At 38.4% G+C, this 17344-nt stretch overlaps 1 protein-coding gene across 2 annotated transcripts in view; it reads right to left on the reverse strand.

Moving 5' to 3' along the window:
- Positions 1 to 17344, reverse strand: part of CDH18 (cadherin 18) — a 513966-nt gene that overhangs the window by 408166 nt on the left and 88456 nt on the right. Inside the window, exon 1 of one of the 2 annotated variants that reach the window (XM_030500758.1) lies at positions 6590 to 6671. The exons of the other annotated variant lie outside the window; for it this stretch is intronic. The gene's annotated coding sequence lies outside the window, so the exon portion shown is untranslated. Of the gene's footprint in view, positions 1 to 6589; positions 6672 to 17344 lie in introns of those variants that run through there. 2 annotated transcript variants of the gene reach the window in all.

Consider the following 17344-nt stretch of genomic DNA (forward strand, 5'->3'; position numbering starts at 1 on the left):
AGTGGTCTGTGTGTGTGCTAGTGATTTTGACAGCAGTAGCCTGGAGAACATTAAGAAGGACTACAGAGCCCTGGGAGAGGTGGTTAGGGGCTCTGGAGCTCAGACGGTTTTTTCATCAATTCTCCAGGATAAAAGGGAGGACCTTAAAAAAGCTAGGCGCATTTGGCAGGTCAATAAATGGTTAGAATGGTGCCATACTCAGGGGTTTGGTTATTTAGAACATGGGACTCCATTTGGGAGGTCAAGTCTACTGGAGGCTGGTGGAGCTGGTCTGGCAAAGAAGGGGAAGACCTGCTTTGGTAGGAGGCTTGCCAGGCTGGTCAAGAAAGCTTTAAACTAGATGTGTTGGGGAAGGGGGCATCGATCCACCCCAAGACTCCCGGTCAGTTGCCAGCACCTGTAATAAATGCTTGGAGCAATGCAGACATATTTCAACCGCTCCAGCCAATGAGTCAGCTTCATTTGGAGCTTGGCTCAGATGCCTCTATACAAATGCCCATAGTATGGGGAATAAAGAAGAGGAATTAGAGATGTGTGCAAGGCTACAGGGATATGATATCATTGGTATCACAAAAACATGGTGGGATGGCTCCTATGACTGGAGTGTCGGAATGGAAGGTTACAGGCTGTTTAGAAAAGACAGGCCAGGCAGATGGGGAAGGGGCATTGCTATCTATGTCAGTGATAGGCTAGAGAGTATGGAACTCTGTCTGGGGACGGGTGATGAGTCAACAGAGAGTTTGTGGGTCAGGATCAAAGGGAGAAGAGCGATGCGGGACATTACGGTGGGGATCTGTTACAGGCCGCCTGATCAAGAGGACTCTGTGGATGAAGCGCTCTACAGACAGACAGGAGCAGCCTCACGCTCATAGGCCCTTGTCCTCAGGGGGGACTTCAACCATCCTGACATCTGTTGGAGGGACAGTACGGCCTGGCACAAGCAACCCAGAACGTTCCTCGATTGCAGGGAAGACAGGTTGCAGGAGGAAGTTACCTAGGTTTCTGGGATTTACGTGATACAATCTGGAATTAGAAATTGTTACTTATATGGGAGAACATGTGAATTAGTGCAAGAATTTTAAAATTAGTAAGGTAAAAAGAGAACAATGTGTTAGTGGTGAGAATTAAGGTTAGAGAAAAATTCCTACTAGAGCACCTCAAGGACTTCTATGGGGATTTGTATTTTTCATTAACCTTGCCTCAAAATACAGGACTGTTTTAATGAAAACTGCAAATGACTTATTTAGGAGTTATTGTCAGAGGACTGGAATATCATACCTGGAGAACTATCAACCTTGCAAAAGATATTAGACTGCTGTCAACTACAGACTTTCTAGTTTCTTTTGTTATTTTACCTTTATCTTGATATTCTTGCATGAGAACAAACATAAAAAACCCAAGAACTGGCTTACAACCCCTCTACCAATCCCATCTCCAATTTTGCCATATATTCCAAGAGGTTACTCACATTTCATAGTATACAGCAGAACACACACTGTTCTTTGTACAGCAATGAAATGTCTCCAGAATTATGACACTTAATCCACACTTAATTCTGACACTTAATCTGCTACACAGACTACACAGGTACCGAGATAGGTAACGTGATAGGTACATTTTCTTGGGGAGATCTGTTAATAGCATTTTTCACTTCATTTGGCATGCCCTTGCAACACAAAACAAGCTTGAAAACAAACTTCAAAAGGGGTGCTATACAAGCATGACATTTACTGTTGCAGGATTAAGTTACTAGGGACAACCAACTATTCAGCCATTCTTAGTGCTTTTATTTCAATATGGCAGTGAAATGTTTCTGCTGAAACGGCCAGTTATGAATAACAGCAAAGCAAGGTCATGATTCATTTCCATTACCAAATTCTTTAGCTGCATGCTACAAAAAAATTGTACTTAATTTTGTATCTAAAAATCAATATTCATCTCAACTAGAAAAGAACAGCAATAAACACCTGCAGCACTTGCTCAAGCACAAATGAGGCAAATGCTGAACGCAGTGAATATCTGCCTATCAAACTCATTTGTTCGAAAATGTTTCCAGCTCAAATTTGTACCAGAAAGCAGTATCAGTACATCTGAACAGTAAAGAAATTCCCTAGGAAGTACAGAAGTGCTTTCTTAAGAAACTAACACAATTTGTTTTGTGTACAGTTCTTGGTCTTAGTCACTAAAACTGTAACAAAAGGGTCAACAGATGTGCGTTACCTAAGTTACAAAATATTCTATTTATATATTTTTACATCACCTGAATCAACCTATTTCCACATATACACAAAACTTTCAGTTTTTAGGATAAGAATTGTATCCTAAAAAAATATAGATATGGCCTCCTTATTAAAAAAAGAACAAAATCCCCCACACGCACAAAAAACCACCCAACCCCAAAACAAACAAACAAACACCGCAGGGAAAAAAAAAAAAAAAAAACCACCAAAAAAACCCAACAAAACACAAAACCAACAAACAAGCAAAAAACCCCAACCCACTAGTTAAAAAACTCCACACCACAGTTTTCATTTCCAGTAATTTCGTTTCTTTTGCCTTTTAATATGAAACCCAGAAAAGATTTACCTATGAAAAGTTCTTGATGTCAAAAGAAATGAAACTCAGGAATCTGAGATTAAACAGAGGGGTAGGAGTAGCTAAAAACGTGATGAGGGTTTGGTGTTGTCCAAAACCAAAAAGAACTGTTCTCCAAGAATTTTCATTTTATTGGTAAATTAATGTTTTATAGAGATGACTTAGTAGAAACATACAAGAAAGTAAGTAAAGTATTCCTCATGCTCTTAGTTTATCGAGACAGAGCATTAATATTTATTCCTACATGTGATACCAGCTTATTACCGGTAATAAGGGAAAAGAGCCAGGGAATTGGTTTTCTCTTACTCCCTCTCTCTGTTTCTCCTTTTCTCTTGGCGTTGTGAACACTGTGTATTTCTACACAAAAAGAATGGAAATTGAGTTGAAGTAGTTACCAGAAAATTCTGCATTTGAATGTACTATGTGGTTATGCTTGCATCAGTGAGCTAACAGAGCTAGTGCACAGAGCTGGGCACTGCTGCACAACTGCTCACAATGTCTGATTACTGGCACCCCTCTCAGCGTATTTTTAATTCATGCCCCGTAGGTTCCTCCTTGACACTGACTGAGCATAGTGTGCAAGAGTGTTTCAGCAGCAGCTGTTTCCAGGAGACATGTGAATAAACTACCACCCTGTCCTCAGAGGGGTCAGACTACAGTTGTACAGACACAAGCTGCACCATGCTGCTTGTCCAGAAAACGAAGAAAACGAACCTTGACTTTTTCCTCCACCTTCCCAAGGAAGCTCATGGCTGAGTTTAGCCCTGCCCTGGCTTTAGCCAGCAGACCCAAGGAAGCTGATCAGAGAATCCAAATGGATGAGCAACCCCAAACCAAAAGACCAGTCTTTCACAATCAACAGAATCAAGCTCAAACAGTTCTTTCCTAGTATGATTAAAAATAAACAGACAAACCTCCTAGTTTATTCCCATATGCCTGCAAGCAACTTTCACTCACAGCTGATGCAGGCATGATAGCAGGACAAACACTGCCATGTTTTTTGAGAGGCACTGTGGCTTTATCCTAATACAGAAAATGGACAAAACCGCATGAAACAACCTTGTTCATATCTATAAAGCTGAACTCTCTCTCCCCCTCATGCAGAGTTGCAAGGACCTTGTTCAGACTGGGAGCTGGGAATGGTCTTAAGCCCAGTCTAGTTTTTTGTAAATACTGTAGACATATTTATTTTGAACTACTAAACCTGCCTGTTTTCCGGCAGTGTTTCAATTAACTTTCTGATTTTGTTACCTGCCATCTTTATCCTTAATTAAAAACCATTTCCTCTAACTGGAAGAGCGAGAAAAACTCTTTATTATTTATAGTCTGTTTATTATTTGTGAAGATCAGAGTTTATGGTAAACGTTCTTGTAGCATCCACAGACTACTTTCTTCCATGAAAATATAATAACGAAAATAGATTAAGTTGGAGAAACTTACTACAAGTAACACAACATTCCAGTTCACTGGAAACAATTAACAGTCTCTGAAAGGAAGAGCTGAAAGAAACAGCAGTTATCAGTTCACTGCAGTCAAAATACACAGGTACCTAGAAAAGATATATACTTATGAATTCAAAGATTACATTTTCTGAGATGTCAGTCCAAGAAGTTTCCATAAGTGCTTCCCAATGCAGACAAACAACGCACTGCACTCATTTTGCAAGGAGGAAACTGAAGTAAGGAGAGCCTGACTGAACACCCCTTGCTCACGTACTACTTGCATTAATGTTAGTGCCAAGAGGCCATAAGAAATTAAGTGATTAATCTGAGTAGGCAAGGGGTTTGAGTCCCTCATGAATACATTTCTTATGTAATTCATCCATATAGGTTACAAACTAAAATAACCTGAATTGCTAAAGGCTGTTAAAGTTTACAGAGTTCTTCCTATTGGAAAATGGACAAAATTTTCTTTCATTTACTATGCAATAAAAATAGTTTTATGTCTATGATTTGAAAGAACAGCAACTGGTTGCCCTCCACATTTTAACATACAGTATAGTATTTGCTCTCTAGGCAACTACTGATTGTTCAAAAAATAAAAGACATATTTAAAAAATTTACCATCATATATCTGTGTTCAGTGTGAAGTAAACCACACTTATTGCTAAGAAAATTTCAAGCTTGCTCTGTGTCATAGAAATATGGCTTTACTTTCAGTTCCCTGCAACATTAACTGTTGTTTACTTTAAGCTTCACAGTTGCTTACAAGTTCTAGTACTAAAAAGAACTGCCATGAATTCATTAAAACATTATCTAAAGAAGGTCATTACGTTGGCATATGGTAAAGAAAAACAAACACAAAGAAGTGCTAATATAATGTATTATAATTATAATTATAATATAATGGGCCAGATGGAAAAATTAAAAAGCTTCACTTCGGCAGTACTGGCTGAAAACTGAGTTCCTCAGGAAGGAATTTGCTTCCTTTCAGTTCAATGAGATTCTTAACACTGATTTCAATGCTGAGATCACACCAAAACAGAACACTGTAACTTCACGGGTCACACTGTAACTTCAGGGGTCACACTGTACAGTAGTGCGATACACTTTTCTATACCACTACCAGCCCCAACCTCTCTCCCAAAACAAAAAAAAAAACAAACTAAAAAACCCACAAAACCCAAGAAACCACACAAAACCTCCAATACTTTTCTACACATACTTTCAATGAGAAAGTAAATTACTCTTTTATTAGACTTCCATAAAATATTAATAACTTCAAAAAAAAGTCCTGTAACCTTAGGGAACCTATCCCTCTTTAGACGAAACAGTATTTGCAATACTATTTTTGTCAGTGAACGTAGCTGAAAGTCTATGGTCCTATTGTCTATACTGTATACACACACATATAGTCCTCAAAGAAGAAAATGGTGAAGTGTTTGCGCTTTAAATGCCAACCCATATATAATTCAAATTACAATACGGAAATCTGCTTAGGTAAATCAAAAGTAGTATTGATGTCAAGACTCAGTAAACTAAAATGGCATTTTAAATATTATTGGTTAGTAACGCATAGCGCAGAAAGTAGAGTGATCCCACACTAAAGTTACATAAAATGTAAAGAAAAGAAACCTATTATTTTCCAACTCACCTCATCCCTGCCACCCTCATGAGGGATCTGGTTACCTTATTTTTCACAAAATAAAGCAACCTGGTACCTGTTAACCAGAGTTGATAGAGGGAAAGGAAAGCAGTTCATACTCACAGTCCCCTTCTGCCTTTAAAGACTCAGGTTTAAAAGGCAATAAAGCAACTAATTTTGTTAGCCAGTGCTATCTTCTTAAAAGGGTATGATAAAACACTGTATGCTTTTGAAAAAGAAACCCTTTAGGTAAAATCACAAATATACAGCTAAGTAAATGTTATCGAACAATCATTTAATAATATGGGTTTTCATTTAAACTGGACCAAGAACAATGTGTGATCTTGCTTTTCCTCATTCCTTACCAAACTGGCTATGACCATTATCTTCAGGAGTTTCAGGTTAAGTATATTTCTAACTGGATTTTTCAGGTTCTATGTTAACCTGCAACTTCCACTACAATTTCTAAATTTCTTTCTCTAATTGGTAAGATTTCAGTAACCACTCTGTCTTACTTTTCAAATGCACAATTCACTGCTACGCACATAGAAAACAGTCCCTTTGCATAGCAAGCAGACAAGTCCATCAGCATAGAGAGTATTTTAAGGAAAAAAAAAAAAAAGAAAAAGACTAAAAGGTAGACAGCAAAATTATGAGAAAATGAGACAAGAATATTCTCCTGCAGTATTGATACTGTCTTGATGTCAGAAACTCAAGTTGACTTCAGTGGGGACTGCCATCATTCAACTCCACTTAAAATTAGGCAAAATAGATTTTAATATGGCATCAATTTTAATACAATTTATTTTAGAATACTTCAGAAAACATGTGTTACACCTTCTTCATAGAGAAAAATGCTAACATATCCTCCTTAACAACTGAAGAGAGCCATCTGGAAGACGGTACTCACACTGTAAGCACGCGTATCTACTGGCTGCTCCTTCCTTATATAGATCCACAGCTGCTTCAGAACTGCTGAGGAAGCAGCTTCATCAGCACATGGAAGTCCCCAGAGGTCTTCACTTGATCTAATCTTTGTGGCAGGTCTTATTTTAAAGCCTAAGGTAAGTGCCGACTGGCACCAAAGTCTGTGTCACTCCCACAGTGTTCCTTTCGGACTGCCTGGGCTTCTGCTTTCCATTATGGCACACAGGATGGACAACCCTGCTGGCCCTTCCAGTACAAAGCCAAAGAGAAGCCTATTGATTCCTGGTGCCATAAGCTGCTGATCAACAAGGCTTCTGACCTGCTAACAGGCCTCCTGAAACTGCTCTTTCTTCTCCATTCTGTATCAGCACAAACTCTAAAACACAGGGCATCTTAAATGCCTGCGCCTCAGTAACAAGTTGGAAAATGCATGTGGTATCTGCTCACAGTTCCAAAATAAAAAAGGAAAAATAAAGCAAAAGCCATTTATTGACCTACAATACGTAGATCGATAAATGACCAACTGACCTATAATGTACATTAAAACCTATCTCTTGTATAGGTTTTAATGTACATGTTGGTTTTATTTCCTACATATTGTATCACAAGAGGAAACACATCTGTGTCTCCAGTTTATTCCCTGCACAGTGTTTACTTACCTAAAGATATCATCTTTCCTATGTGGCACTCCCAACAATCACTGCTAGTGAGAGGTTCAGGTCTGAGACAGAAAGCCAAGTGACTTGAAGTCACATCAGAAAACCTCCCAAAGGCCACAATGCTCACAGGTAAGCCATCGCTTCCCAGTGTTAATAGTTTCACCAAGTTAAACCAACAATGCAGACACCTATAATGCATGTATTAGTTTTCTTTTCCATAAATAAAGAAGCCATTCGCAATATAATTCTCATTCCTTAACAACAGAAATACTGGAACAGCTAAAGTCTCTGTTTTTATAATCTGATTTCTTTCCAGTATCTGAAACTCTCCTCCACAATCCAACACCCTTTTGACTTCTTTTCCTCCTCAAAAGCACCTCTGTCATTCTCTTTGGCATGGGATGCAAGCTCAGTTGACAATACATACCAACTTTTTTACAAAACTACGCTGAGAAGAATGTTCATATTTACTGACTGTAATCTCTTTAGGTGTCATCCTGTCCTGGTTTCAGCTGGGATAGAGTTAATTTTCTTCCTAGTAGCTGCTGCAGTGCTGTCTTTTGGTTTTAGTTTGGGAACAATGCTGATACCACACCAATGGTTTAGTTGTTGCTAAGTAGCATTTACCCTGATCAAAGACTTCTCAGTCTCTCACGCTCTGCCTGTGAGGAGGGACACAAGAAGCTGTGAGGGAGCAGAGACAGGACACCGGACCCAAACTAGCCAAAGCGGTATTCCATACCACAGCACATCATGCCCAGTGTATAAACTGGGGGGAGTTACCCAGGAGGGCCAAATCACTGCTCGAGTCGGGCTGGGTATCAGTTGGTGAGCTGGGTATCGGTGAGCTGGCTGGGTGGTGAGCAATTGTCTTGTGGATCACTTGTGTTTATTGTTGGGTTTTTTCTTCCTTTCCCCTTTTAGTTTTTGTCATGGTTTAAGCCCAGCTGGTAACTCAGAACCACACAGCCACTCGCTCACTCCTCCCCTTCTTCCTCCCCCCGCTCCTGGAGGGACGGGGAGGAGAATCAGAAGAATGTAACTCCCATGGGCTGAGATAAGAACAGTCCAATAACTAAGGTATAATACAAAACCACTGCTGCTACCACCAATAACAATAATGATAAGGGAAATAACAAGGGGAGAGGATACAATTGCTCACCACCCGCCGACCGATACCCAGCCCGACCTGAGCAGCGATCTGTGCCTCCTGGGTAACTCCCCCCGGTTTATATACTGGGCATGACGTGCTGTGGTATGGAATACCCCTTTGGCTAGTTTGGGTCAGGTGTCCTGTCTCTGCTTCCTCCCGGCTTCCCCTCTTCCCTGGCAGAGCACGAGACTGAGAAAGTCCTTGGTCAGAGTAAACATTACTTAGCAACAACTAAAAACATCGGTGTTACCAGCATTGTTCCCAGGCTGAAAGTTAAAAAACACAGCACTGTACCAGCTACTAAGAAGGAGAAAAAATGACTGCTACTGCTGAACCCATGACAGTTTTATATTCTCTCCTCTTGTTATTTCTCTTATCATTATTATTATTAATAGTAGTATAATATGGTACTTTAGTTATTTAACTGATGTTATCTCAAACTATGGGGTTTACATTGTTTCAATTCTCCTCCCCATCCTGCCTGGGGAGGGAGCTAGGGGAGGGGCAAGTGAGTGGCTATGTCGGACTTAGTTATCGGCTGGGTTTAAACTACGACACATCCTAATGTGACATGAAACGAAGTCTAAGTTTAGATAAGTGCCTGTTTCTAAACTGGACGCTATAGGTCTATGTTCAAACTGTGATATTTCTTATTATGTAGGGGTTGTGAAGGCACTGCCTTTTCTACACTTCTCATTCAAATAGCCATCATTTCATGTTACAGTAAACTACTGAATACCAATATTAGTGTTTGAATTAAAATCTCTTTGTTCCAAAGAGATTATTTTTTTTAAATTAGACGTGAAAATTGTGATATGCTCCTGAAGTATTATCTATTACTGATTGGTTTAACAAATTACATCATTATATTTTCCCCTCTGCTTTATTGTGTTTTATTACAGAGAGCAGATAAAGTAAAAACTTTACATGACAGTTCTGGGATCCTTTGGTGTGAAAAGTACTACTTAAAGATCTCTAATATCGTGAAATTAATTTATAGCAATATATTTTAATACAAGTATCTGTTCAGTTCAAACTGATGTTAAACAGCAGAGCTGCCCTTCTTCTCCTGTCTTCATCTGAGCTTTGTAGTGCGCACTTACAGTGCTCCCTCTTTTAATCTGATGTAAGTATGTGTGATACACATGATAAACCACACTGGACAAGTTTTGGAAAAACATGCTCTCAAACTGATATGGCAACCTTTTTCTTAGTCACTTGGTGGGGAGAGGGAAGTTCATCTTAACTCCCATCAGTTAATCCCAATTCAGTTCATTCAGCAGCCATGTGAATGCATAGATTGGCTCACGAGAAAAAGAAAAAAAAGGAAGAAACCATGAGGAGACATTAGCGAACAGGAATGTCTCATGGCATCATCACTGGATTAACGGGAGAATAGAATAATGGCATCAGAACAACAGCTTAGTCTTGAAAATAAAATTGAAAATTTCAGAGATTCGTAATGACCAAGATTAACCCAATTTTCCCCTAGAAATGCACAGAATGGAAGATGAATTGAATTGTCAGATCAATTTCTTCATTTAATACTATAAAACCTGACTTGACTTTAAAAAAAACCTAAAACTTAGAAACTTTTAAAGCTTAGGTGAAATATTATTACAGATGGGAGAACAGTAAGCCCTGGTCACAGATAAAAAGAGACAATTAGTGGTCATAAAAACTAATCATAAATACAATTTTACCTATAATTTCCACATGTATAGAAGAAAAATAATGAAAACTGCATTAAGTTATCTAAATAAAACAAAAAATCTCGAGTAAAAATAACCGTAGGTGTCTGTTGAGGATGTAATTTGAAAAGGAGTACATCAGAGACTGCATTATATTAATATTAAATCACCGCAAAAAGTTTTAAAATGCAAAACTTGAGCTCTAATCAAATGAAGTCCTAATTCTTATAAAAGCTTCTAGAATAACTTCAGTTTTATAATATACTAAGACCCACATAGTTTTGAAGAACATCAACCAACGCCAAGTAAAGCATTTCAAGCACTTACTCGAGACCTTTCGTTTTCTGTCAGCATCACAAATTTCTGCAATCTTCTTGACCTGATAGACTGTTGAAGAGTCATTGGTAAAAAAAGAAAAAAAAAATAAAATAAAAGAAGTAACACCCACAAAACCCCAACACATGTCAGGAAAGAACACAACACAATTTGCCAAATCAAGTTAACCTACTTTCCTAGTAAACTTAATAATGTTATGAATGATATATTGAATATTATGCCTTCATAAAAACAAAAAGCAAAAAAGACACAAACTTGCACAATCATTAACTTTTCAAAGATATGCTCCTTTTCACCTATTTCTCATTAGAGTTGCAACTGCCATGACTAAGCTACAATTGTTGTTGTTGGGGGGTGTCAGTCTGTAGTTTCCTGTTTTCAAAAAAGTTTTTTGGTTTCGGGGTTGTTTTTTTTGTTTGCTTGTTTTTTGTTTTTCCTTTTTGCTGATAATGTAAGAAGCAGCCGAGTATGGGTAAATACACCCAACGTAAGCCAGAAATCCAGAAAATTTACCTATCAGTGGGATATGTCCATAGCTCACAACATTCCATATTACTCTAATTGCCTGTTAGACTGTACAGTGTACAGTTAATACCACAGTACTGATGACTAAAATTTAAATGAGCTGCCAAGAGAAATAATAAATTAAAATCTTGTGGGTCAGAGGTAAAATGAAATTCATGCTGTCTTGTTAAACACGGCACCCTTCCTACCTCCATGCTTGTATATTTTTATTTAAGAGCTCCAAGCAAAGCATAGTTACATTAGAAGAAGCTAAAGCTTGTTCTTCCACACACACAAAACCCAGCTAATTTTGGATTGCCTTACACAATTAGGAGATGTTTTCAGAACACATAAGCAAAGAGAACTCAAAATATTCCTGCAATTACAGATGATGTGGTGGGCAGGTCTCTGACAAGTATCTGCATTTCACCTAGCGCTCCCAAGTCTGAATATATTCCGCATCAACAAAACCTGAGCCCCGGGATATGAGCAATTCATCTTGATAATCTGTGACTTTTTAAACTACAGCTGACTTGGCATGAAATCCACAGTGAAGATAAGAAAGTATTTCTAGAGCAAACTATATCTGGTGGATACCTATTCTCTTACAACTACACCAAATGCAACAAATTTCAGAGACGTACCAAGGACTCCATTCACCGAGTCTGCAAAACCAAAAGGCAATTCTGCCAGTTACAACTGTTAACTGCTGCACTGAAGGCCAGCAGCTCTCCTGCACCCAGCCTCCCTGTTAGACTTATATACTACTAGAAGTGCTATGAGGTTCTTCTATAAACCTGACAAGCATCTGGATTTACAGCACAACAAACAAAAACTATGGCACCAACTAACTGTGTAAACAAGTCTCTCTTTCCTGAAGCCTCCTTTCCTGTTCTGCCTCTGAGCTGAGGATACATGCCTGGGATGCTGTGTGCCTGTCTGAAAGACTACTTTCTTAACTGCTCTCAGCATTGAGACAAATTAAACAGTTCATTATCTGAAGTGTTGAGTCTGAAATATTGCAGGGCATTTTCACTGTAAAGTCCTTAACTATGTTTCCTCTTCGCAGCATGAATGAGTCCCAGTCATTATCTTTTTCCATTTATTATCATTTATTCTGCAGTATGCAGATAATCCTGACATGATGATTCTTGTAGAGCTTTGAAATAAGACACAGGGTTCAAGAAGGCCACATTTAATTGCAGACGTAGCGAACAGACAAAAAACTGAACCATGAGATTGTATGTGAGGACCAAAAAGCAGCATCGCAGAACTCTCTGGATGAATAAGAAAGACCAAAGAGAGCAGAAAGGGTAAGACAATCTATAAAAGCAGCAGAAGCACTAAAATAAATAAGGCAATAAAACTACTGGGAGGACAAGTTAGCTTAGAGAAAATTTTCTCTTGCTGTAAACCATTTACAAGAAAGTTAAAACTTAACAAAGTGAAGCAGATGGTGGAAGAAGATCAATTTCATGTCAGTTCCAGAAAGTGAAGCAACATTTCAAAGTGCCATAAAACACTTGTTGCTAATTGCCATTATTGATCAGTTTTGTGTGGCTGCATTCCAGATCCCCTCTGTTACTCAGCTGCACTGTAAAATAAAACATCCTGTGATACATGCATTCTTAAATTGAAACTGAACCCCAAATTTTCAACATCTATGTACTGTGCCTACCCCACAGTTCCAGTCTTATTACCTAACTATTCATGAACATTGCTATTTTTCTTTAAAATAACTTGCCAGTGAAAATAAAACGCATTCTGTTCTCCTTTCCTCCGGGACACTCTGAAGCACCCTGAAGATTGATGTCTACAGCAAAACAAGCTGACAAGTCAGTAATGATATTCATTTAAGAACGTTATTCTTCATGGAAAACTGCTTTGAATTTTTTGAATGATTTCATTTATTACTAAACAGTGACTGAACTGGAAAACTGCAATGCATTTTTTCTACTTGATTTCTAGAAACAAGATAGACTCAGAGGTGTCAGAATTACTGAACACTCAGGGACTTCCTGAATATGTTAAGACACAACTGAGGCAGAGCCTGAGTTTCAAGATCTTAAAGACATCATTCTGACAAACAAGAGGCTACTGAGTTGAAATTTAGACATGTATCCAAAGCCAAAACTGCAACAGATATGCAGTAAAGCAACAGAACTTGGAGGATTTTCATAATTGAAGTAAAATTCACAAAGTATGTTACCATTATACAGAACATGTTGGTGGAAACAGAACTCACTGCAGTGTCAGTTATGAAGGCATTTAAATACAGGCTTGGACAGAAGTCCATTCTTGATTTGCAGACAAAAAGCAGACCAAAGCCTATGAAAAGAGGCACTGACACACAAGTACAGGAACAGTGCCCAGGCGAGGTGCACATCCAACTGGTAACCTACCGTAGTTACAGAGCAAATGCCTGACATCTAGATCCAATTTTGCAGACCAAGACAGTGTTGCATGAGCTAGTACTCAACAATGCAAACACTGAGTATTATTTTTTTCCTACGCAAGAGTTAAAAATAAGTTTAATTTATTAATGGTAAGACTGAAAATGCAACAGTAAAAAAAAAAAAACCCCAACCAAACAACAAACATAGAATGCTTTATAAATCTCATTACTAATACTCAGGGTTAGGTTGCGCCCCAATTCTCGTGTTCCAGAGTATCTAAGAAGAAAAAATACAAATACTAATCCAAGTACCATCTTGAAGAGTAAAAAACTTTGTGTTTATTTTCCAAATATTTAAATATTGTCTCATGTTTCTCTAAAGAGTAAGAATACATGCACCTGTCGCATAAATTTAAGTGCATAGACAGTAACCTTCATTAGTTTGAGGTGGATTGACTTCAGGGTAAAGTCAGGTAAGTTTTGGTACATCTTTCCAGAACAGTTAAACACATTATTATCCCTAGAAACACCCTCTCTCTCAGAATTTCTCCCCAACTCAGCAGTGGCACTGGCATGTTACATGGCTGTCACACACATACATCTATCCCCATTAGCAGGTGAAGAAAGACTCCAGATTACCGCTGAGGTGCTGGGGTACGTAAGCACAGCTTCTGCTTTGTGCCTCTACTAGATGGAAGACAACTCCTCAAGCTGAAGCAGTGGTAAATTTAAGTCAGATATTTCATGCTAAAATCACCAAAGTTCTTTTTTGCCACATTTGCAATCCAAGTGCCCAGTGTCTCTCTGAAACATTAGAACTGCAAAATGTCAGCTCATGGTTCCAGAAATAACAAGAAATACTTAGAACCCAATGCTCTGTGAAAAGAGGGAATCAAAGCATGAAACCTGACACAGTGGTATGCCATCTCCAGTCAAGTTAGGATTTCACATAGAGGACTTGATCAGGACTAGATTAACCTACTCACTCTTATCTTAAATTATCATACTGTCACAGAAAGCATCCTGTTCCGTAAAGGGTATTAGACTTTGGCAATTTTAACTCAGCATCAAACTAAAAACTTAAACTTTAAATGTAAATGAATAAATGTTGCATACACAAATGCAAATCCCAGTTTAAATAATTCTACTCAGTTCATACAGTGAAGCATTTATTTTTCACTTTTACCCCTTTAATATCAAAGATAGCATGAATATGTGTTCAGTCAGGAATCAGAACATGCATATGGACCTTGTTTAACCACTGTCTTTATACAGGTTAAGTACCCCAATGCTTATTTAATAACTTGAACCCAGTATAGAACCTCCTCTTCTGCTTTCAGTGTCACATAGAAAGTGCTATATGCAGTGCATAGACACACAGCAAATCCAGCATCATTAGATCAGAACAGTATTTTAATTCAGAAACACACTCCATAAACTGAATGACCGTAGATGTCCCCTCCACGTCTTCACTTTTTGTTGCTGTCTAATGCACAAATAATTTAATTACTGACAGCATTAAGAATAGAATGCCATTGCATCACCACATTTGCGTAGGGGGAAATGTTGCCATACTACCGTCATAACTGAACAGATATGTTTAGGACTTCCAGATAGCTGCAGAGAGAAGAGAACTTGTGACACAGCTAGAGGATGCCATTTGCATGCAAGGGAAGAGGCAGTTTTCAAGCCAGTCTGTGCCAAACTGACTTTTAAACTTAGTCATCTAAAGCCAATGTTCCTTTACTATGTGGATATATACAAGAAATGTACTAGTAGCAGTGACTTTCAAAGCTTGTGTTCCAAGGTGTGGGGTACATCAAGAACCCCATGTCTCCAATTGTAAGAGGAAAATTGATTTTCATTCATGCTACATGAATAAGAAATTTAAAAATGTTTTATTTTTAATGGGGACATATCAATTACCAGATATAGAGCTGTAATCCATGTGCCAAACTGTTCCCTAGCCCTTCAAAAGAATGAAAAATATAAAGTTTTCCCTGGTTTCCTGCAGTACTGCAAGCTCGCTTAAGAGCTGTTCCACAACATGGAAGAACAAGGTTAAATTTCTCATTAAACATTAATTCAAGATTTAGCTCCTGAATAAAGTAATTCTTGATTCTTTAGTAAGTTTGCACAGTGCCCCTGAGGTACCACCACACATTTAAATTAAAACTAGCACTAATAGCTTTATGAGCATATCTGCATATCTATATTAATGCATTACGGTCAAATTACACCATAGCAAGTGCTGTTAGTAATTAACTGTGGTCCTGATCCAGCTCCCACTGCAGTAAACGCAAGCTTTTGCCAATTTAACCTGGAAGCAGAGTGAAGTCGTAAGTTCAAGACAGATGTGCACCAAACATGCAAAGTAAAGTTTCTGGTGATTGAAAAATCTATCCCTGTATCCGTTCACTGTAGTTACTGACTTGCAGAAAACTGCATCAGGTTTTTTCCCTAAAATGTCTTATTATTCAAAGACCCCCTTTTTTTTTTTAATTTTCAAATTAAGAACCAGAACTATTAAACCAGAAATATGGAATGCACTACAATTATAACTCCTTATTTTAATTTATACCCATTTACTTGTCTTAGCTTCAGCTGCACAACATGCAGAAAGCCATTTTTCATGTACATCTTTATTTAAAACCCCTCTTCTCGATGGGTTCTAGACTGTCCCAATTATGTGAGCCATATGGTGGATTACAAAGCTTCAATGTTCATACTGACTTTAAGAGATTAAGATGAGAATGGAGAGACGGGTCAGAATAATGCATGCATGCATCTGCTTCCTGTATACGAAACAAACTAGCGAATTTCACATAGATTTTTTTCAATCAGGGTGAATTTATGTTCTGAAGTTGGTTTTTTCCCTCTACATGATCCTACAGGAAAGATCAGTCTGGTTTTCTAAATACCCACAAGAATGCACATACTACGCACACACACCACTAAGGATACAAAGGAGAAAGCATTGTTTATGATAGGCTGAAGAAAATAAAAGCCTTCATTGGCAAAGCACATGAATCACCTGCTTCTTGTGATTCTTGCTCATGAAAATAAATAAATTACAACATATGTATATATGAAAAAAGTTGTTGCCCATCTATCCAGGTATCTGGTTTTCCCTTTTATCCTTCTAATCCTGTAAAACCAATACACATTGTCTCCTAAGACAGGAGGGAAAGAGAAAGACACACTGTAGTTCTTCCAAGACAGTATAATCACAGAATGGTTTGGTTTGGAAGGGATCTTAAAGATCATCCTGCTCCAACTCTCCTGCCATGGGCAGGGACACCTTCCACTAGACCAGGTTGCTCAAAGCACCATCCAACCTGGCCTTGAACACCGCCAGGGAAAGATCTTATTGTTTAATGTACGTAACTTCAAGACAATGATTTCTCAGCTATTACAGCTTAGACAAGTCACAATAAATTCCACCCATTCCCTTACATAAATATCACTCACTGCATTTCTAGCAGTCATGCTTTCTACCAACAGTCTCATATGGAACACAATATATTCAGACACAGCCTGTGGGTGAACTAACGCAGTAGGTGTGCTGTAAATGTACTAATCACTGTCTTCCTAAATCACAAACACTAGCAGACAAATGTGAATGCACCAGTTCTGTCCTGGTATCAGCAATTCCTACCTTTCTTTTGACAGTGAAGATGATGGTATGCCAGAACAATGCCTGAAGCCAGCATTCAGGCACTTTGTAAAATTAAGTGGTGTGGTCCACTATCCATTCTCTTTTACATCTCTGGGAACACAACACCATTGCAACACACAAAGAGGGGGATCATGTCAGGCAGGCTCACAGCCACTGCAGAAGAAAGGTTAGGATGCTTTGCCTGCTTTTCCAAGTTCAAAACCAACAGTGTCTCAAGTCTTCAATGACTTGGAATGAATTCGACCTCAGTAAGAATGAGAAGACTGTGTGCAGCGTATTTTCATTACTAATCACACTGAGCAATTGTGTATTTCTTATATT

The sequence above is a fragment of the Strigops habroptila genome, chromosome 1 (assembly GCF_004027225.2).
Source record: "Strigops habroptila isolate Jane chromosome 1, bStrHab1.2.pri, whole genome shotgun sequence".
NCBI lineage: Eukaryota > Metazoa > Chordata > Aves > Psittaciformes > Psittacidae > Strigops > Strigops habroptila.